We start from the raw sequence: 6896 nt of genomic DNA on the forward strand, positions 1-6896 counted from the left end.
AAGCTACTATATTATTAGTTAATAAGCTCTAACGTGCTTTATTAGCGAACGCCTTATATTACTAAACGCTCTAAAAATACTAAGCCTCTACTAAAAAGCTACTATCTTAATTAGATTACTCTAGCTCTAAGCTACTTAAGATAAATCTAGATAAGCTATCTAACTTATCTATATTATCTTTAACTATCTAGTACGTTTACGCGTTATACTCTAGCTTACTATAGCGTTTATAGTATTACTAAGCTAGCTAGCTATTATATACTACTACTTCTTTACGCTACTTTTTACTCTTATTCTAATCTATAGTCTCTCTTTAAGTAACTAGCTATAAGCTAGCTTTAATTATAAGAGTATTCTCTTTCTAAATCTACTTTCTTTTACGTAAATTATACTTCTTTTTCTATACGTTAGCTACTTAAAGCTAGGTAACTTTAGACTCTATAAATACTAGCTAATATACTATTAGCTTATTATCTTTCTTAAGCTAATTAAGTAACTTAATAATATAAGTTAGTAATAAATTAAGATACTATATAATCTTTAATTAAATTAGAGTTAATTAGAACCTTACTTTAATATAATTACTAGGTATTTTATACTTCTAGATACTAGTATTTTTAGTAGAAAGTATTAGTATATATAATTAAACTTTAAGCTTTAATACTACTAAATCTAGATTAAATAGAACTAAGCTAGTATCTCTAAACTCTACTCTAATATTATTATCTATAATTAATATATAAAAAGTTATATAAAATATAAGTAGAAACTTAATTTTTATAATATAGTTAATATAGCTATATATTAGATTATTAACTTAGTAGCTATATACTATCTTTAATAGTAAGAAGTAGCTAATATTAAGTAGCTATAAAAGATATAATAAATATACTAGTATATAAAAAACTATAATTTTATTTTTCTTATAGTACTACTAGAATTTAATAAAGCTATAGCTTTTATAGCTATCTAAAATTAGTAGATAATATATATCTATAATATAACCTTTAGTATACACATTAAAGTACTTTAACTATATAATACTAACTTTATTTATTATCTAGCTACTTTTAGAGATAGCTATAACTTAATTATATAGTAGCTAGCTATCTTTATACTATACTAAAAGATAGTTCTTACTTATAATAATAAGATATAGTAGAATCTATATATTATCTACTACTCTTACTATTATAATTACTAAAATCTACTTATAATATTATAAAGTAAATATAAGAGTAATTAACTATATTATACTATAAGAAGTAGAAAACTTAGTAAGCTATAAGAGATATCTATATAGATACTAAGACGCTAGTTATAAACTTATATAAGTAGCGTCTAGATCTAACCTTATATTAGTACTATAATAGTATATCTCTTCTACTTTACTATTTATCTTAAATAGCTTAAATTACTCTAGAATAATTTTTTTCTCTACTATTATTAGAATCTAGCTAACTTCTTTACCTATATTAGTAGTTCTAGCTTTCTAGAATATATACTATAGAAAGCTAGAATTACTTTATTCTAGCCTCTAAGATTAGTTTCTAGCTACTAGAATAGCTTATAGTATTTCTATTTAATAAGATATTATAAATCTCTATAGTTATTATAGCTATTAAGTAGCTTATTAAATTTCTATTACTTAGTTACTTTATCTAATCTATTTTTCTATTCTAGAATTCTCTTGTGTAGATAGCGTAACTTAGCCTTATTAATTTTTTTTTATTCTAGAAGACTCTTAACGTTATATTAGAGCTAGAGAAGCGAATAGTAGAATACTAGAAAGATTTTTATTAATAGTAGTAGGTCTAACAAATAGATACGTAAGTAGACTTTTTTAACTTTATATAGTCTAGCTATCTTATTATTCTTTTTCTTTATTAGGTAATTAGTTTTTATATTACATATATTAATATAAACTTTCTAGTCTTTCTTATAACGTAGTATATTCTTATAGTAATTATTTGTATATTATTTATACTAGTTAATTAACTACTAGATAATAGCTTTTAGCTAGATAAGTATATACTTAAAGTAATTAGTTATAGTATTAGCGTAATAGAATTAGTATTTCTATATTATAGATAGGTTTAGTAGATATAGTTATAATAGTTTTAAGTCTAGCTAGAAGTTATAGCTATAGTTTATAAAGAATAAAAATATACTAGTAGTTTCTAATATTATATTATTTATTATAAATTTAGTAAGAAGTAGCTATTATATCTAATTATCTTAATAAAAGTTTATAAATATATAAAGGTACTACTTAATACTACTATTAACTCTTTCTATTTAGCTATTAGTTTTAGAGTAAAAAGATAATAAATACTTTAGCTTAATACCTAGTCTTTTAGAAAGGTAATACTAGAATTTAGAAATAAACTATATATCTTAGTTTAATACTATATTATTTAGTATACTATATAGGTAATATACACGGCTTATAAATACGTCTACTAGTTTCTCTACTAATAAGAAGAATACTAGAATAAGGTAATATATTTTTATAAGATAGTAGATAACTACTAGTAGATATTTATACGTTTATCTATTCTTTTTACATAATAGTAGTAGAGTAATATAATTAATAGATATATCTAACTAAGCGTAGAATAGTACTAGTAGTAGCTAAAGAAACTCTTAAGAAGTAAGATATAAACTCTTAATCTATATATATAGCTTATAAGCTTTAATATATTCTTTAATATCTCTAGTTACTCTAGACTACTAGTAATTTCTTATAACTAGATTAACTATTTTAACTTATTCTAGATATCTAGTAGAGCTAGTAGAGTAAGTATAGTAGAGAATTTAAGTTTATAACTTATTATCTAGTAGAGTAAATAGTTAATTCTAGTAATAGATTCGCCTATTAAAGATTCTATAGTCTAGTATTAGTATTTTTAGCTTTTTTTATAATACTCTTAGCTATTATTTAACTTATTTATTCTAAAGAGTAGATACTATTATCTAGACTATATCTAATCTTTAATACACTAGATTAACTAGATTATTAATTAGCTTATTTATAGCTAGTAGAATAATATTAATTAGAGTAGTGTATAGATTCTAGGTATCTTTAGTATTCTTAAATAGGTCTACTAGTATAATTAGATTAAATTATTCTAGAGTTAGTATTATACGCTATTTATTCTTAATATAGTTATTATTTATATCTATTTTATTAGAGTAGTCTCTAGGTTTCTAGCTTAGTATATTAGGCTATATAGTCTTTAAGTCTAGTTAGTATATTATTTAGAAATTAAACTATAAGAGAAACTCTAACTACTAGACCTATTACTAGCTTAGAGTCTTAGTTAAGATAAAGTATTCTAGATTCTTATAGTTAGTAATAACTTTAAATAGCTCTATAACGCCTTATAGTTTAGGTCTCTATTTTTTAAGTACTTTAATAATAGTAAGAAGCTTCTTATTATAGATCTTATAGTTATATTCTAGCGTAGTATATTTACTAGAAAAGTAGATAACTAGGCGTAGTATACCTTTCTTATTATACTATAAAAGAACTCTATCTAAGATCTAATTAGACGTATTAATCTCTAGAATAGTACGCTTAGTATAGTTAAATATAGTAAGTACTAGAGCTATAGTAAAGACTAACTTTAGACTTTTAAACATATATTACTATTTCTCTTTCTAGATCTAAGATAAGTCTTTTCTTATAAGCTTATTTAGTAAGCTAGTAATTCTTAAGAAGTCTTAGATAAAGCGTCTATAGAAGTTAGTAAATTCTAGAAACTTCTATAAGTTCTAAAAATATAAAGATAGTAGCTAGTTTATAATAGTTTAGACCTTAGCTAGATCTATCTTAATACTATCTAGAGAGACTATTAGACCTAGATACTTTATTTTTATAGTTTTAAATTTATAGACTTACTTTAATTAATTATTAGACTATCTTTTAGATATAGACTTTATATTTCTTATAGTTAGCTAAGTAGACTAGAATATTATTAAGATAGACTATATAGGTTTAGTCTAGTAGGTTATATAGTATATAGTTAATATAGTTCTAGAATAAGACTAGAGTATTATATAGTCTAAATAGTATAATAAGTAAGTTATAGAGTCTAAATTAAGTAATAAAAGTAGTTTTCTACTTATAGCTCTTTATAATATAGAGCTTATTAAAGATAGTAATAATATCTAGCTTTATATAAATCTTAGTATTATAGAGTACGTCTAGAGTCTTATATATAAGTAGTAGTAAGTACTAGTTCTTAATAGTAATATTATTAAGGTCTTAATAGTCTTAGTAGATATAAATTCTCTCTCTAGACTTTACTATAAGTAGTAGTAAGATAGCGTAACGCGCTTAGAATTCTTATATAAATTCTTTATCTAGGTTATTACTAATCTATTTTCTAATAACTTATAGCTCTAGTAGAAAAAAAAGTCTATTCTTTTAGTATAGTAGCTTCTTCTCTAGTATAAGTTTAATCTTATAGTTCTAGACTTATTATAGTAGTAGCTTATCTACTTTACTAGATAAGAATTCTTTATATAGGTCTACTAGCTATAATAGTAGTATTTTAATAAGATTCTTCTTTAATAGATCTAGTTTACTCTTTATAAACTTCTTAATATCTACCTCTATAATACCTCTTAGATATAGTAGAGTTTTACCTTTAGTAAGAAGCTTATACGTTTCTCTAGAAGATTTCTATATTTCTACTTAGTTAAGCTTCTTCTAGATAATCTTAATAGCCTTTATACTAGAGTTATAGTAGAATTAAAGAAAAGTTATAGTAGATACTAGTTAAATATCTTCTAGATTAGGTTACTTATTCTACTACTAGATAATATAGAGTAGCTATAAAAGTAGAGTACTTAGTAATAGAAGTAGTTACTTTTATATTAGTTTCTTCTTCTATCTTAATCTAGTAGTAAAAGAAGTAAGAGCTAGTTTTTCTTACTATTAGCTTTAAATTATAAGAGTATAGTATTCTAGAATAATACTTTTCTTTATCTTAGTATTATATATATAGTAGTATAAGTAGTCTAGAATTAGACTTACTTTAATAGTTATTAGTAAGCTCTTCTATAGTTAGTTATTTTTAGCTACTTTTTTATATATAGATAGTCTATAATTAGAATACTTAGACTTACTAAGTATAGAAAGGTTATAGAAGACTTATAAAGAGTTTATAACTATAAAAGCTTAAAATAGTAAGATAAGGCTAGTAGAGTAATAGTAATATTAGTAGTACTATAAGTTAAATATTAATATTATCTCTATCTAGTTTATACTTAGGTTATAACGTCTTAGCTATAGTAGGCTAAGAATAACTAGAGTTTTCTAGACTAGAGTAGTAATAAAGAATAGATAGTATTTATAGTAGTTATTAGTAGCTATTAGTAAGATAGTATAACTTATAACTTAGTTCTCTATCTTACTATTAGCTAGAAGAAGTGTTTATAGTACTAGAGTTAGCTTTATCTCTAGGTTAAGTTTATTAATAAGATTTCTACTAATAAATACTTATTCTAAGTATTTACTATTAATAAGACTATTAACTATTTTAGAGTTATAGTACGTAAAAAATAAGATTATCTAAATAAGTAATAATTTACTATCTATAAATCTAAGTTATAATAGTTTCTATTTAGCTAAAATATAATAGATCTAATATATAGTATTATTCTAAGCTAGTTCTAAATTTTCTTCTAACCTCTAATTATATTATTAACTAGAGATTAGAAGTTTTCTAGAAGGCTAGAGGTTAACGCGCTTATTAATAGTAAGACTATAGATAGTAATATATTTACTAGAGTAACTAGACTAGAAATAAAGCTATTAATCTTCTCTTATATAAACTTTTATATTTAGAATAGATTATCTAGTAATAGTCTCTATAAAGAGTAAGAGTAGAAGAACTAAGATAGATGCTATAGCTATAGAGTATATAGAATTTAAGTAGCTTTATACTCTAATCTAGTTAGTCTAGCTTATCTATACCTAGTATTATTTTATTTCTTTTTTATATAACTATTCTTACTATATCTAGCCTATTTATAGTAGAAATAGAAGCTTTACTAAATATACTACTCTTAGATTAGATAGTAGCTTTAGAATAGATAACGTACGTCTAGTTATATAGTATAAGAGTCTATTATTATTATACTAGAGAGTATAGTACTCTAGTAGATAGATAGATCTTAGGTTTATAAGGTAAGTCTAGTACCTAGATAGTAAGCTTATTATTTATTAATATAGACCTTCTTCTATAGATTCTTCTATCTTCTCTAGTATAATTTATACTATTCGTTAATATTATCTAATTCTAGCTTGTCTAAGCTTATTATAATAGCGTTAGAGAGCTTCTAGAAGATCTTAACCTTTAGTAACTTAACTATCTACGTCTTTATCTTTCTAGCTATAGTTATAAGCTAGTTATACTTAGTCTTAAAATTTAGCTAGATTTTATTCTTTATCTAGTAGTTAGTAAAGTTAATTCTTACCTATTATAATAGATTACCTAATATATAGATCTAACTTATACTCTCTAGAGTATCTTTAGAAGTTTACTATAGCTAGATAGCTAGGTTATTAGAGTTATTAGTAATTATCTTAAATTTTATTCTTAGTAGACTATAGATATTACCTTCTAGATATTCTATAATATACTATAGTTAGTAGAAGCTAGTATTAAAGATATATTTATTAATCTTAAGAATATAGTAATTACTAGACTACTATATCTTAAACTACTATTAACGCTTTAGTATATTCTTCTTATTACCTTTAAACTTTTTTAGATTCTCTAAAATATAATACTTACTACTACTATTAGTATTATTATTTATAAGGTTTATAAGAGTAGTTATAATATTTTTAATATAATATTACTATTAGTTATTCTTATACT

This window comes from Trematosphaeria pertusa, assembly GCF_010094035.1.
Source record: "Trematosphaeria pertusa strain CBS 122368 unplaced genomic scaffold BU26scaffold_13, whole genome shotgun sequence".
Classification (NCBI taxonomy): Eukaryota; Fungi; Ascomycota; class Dothideomycetes; order Pleosporales; family Trematosphaeriaceae; genus Trematosphaeria; species Trematosphaeria pertusa.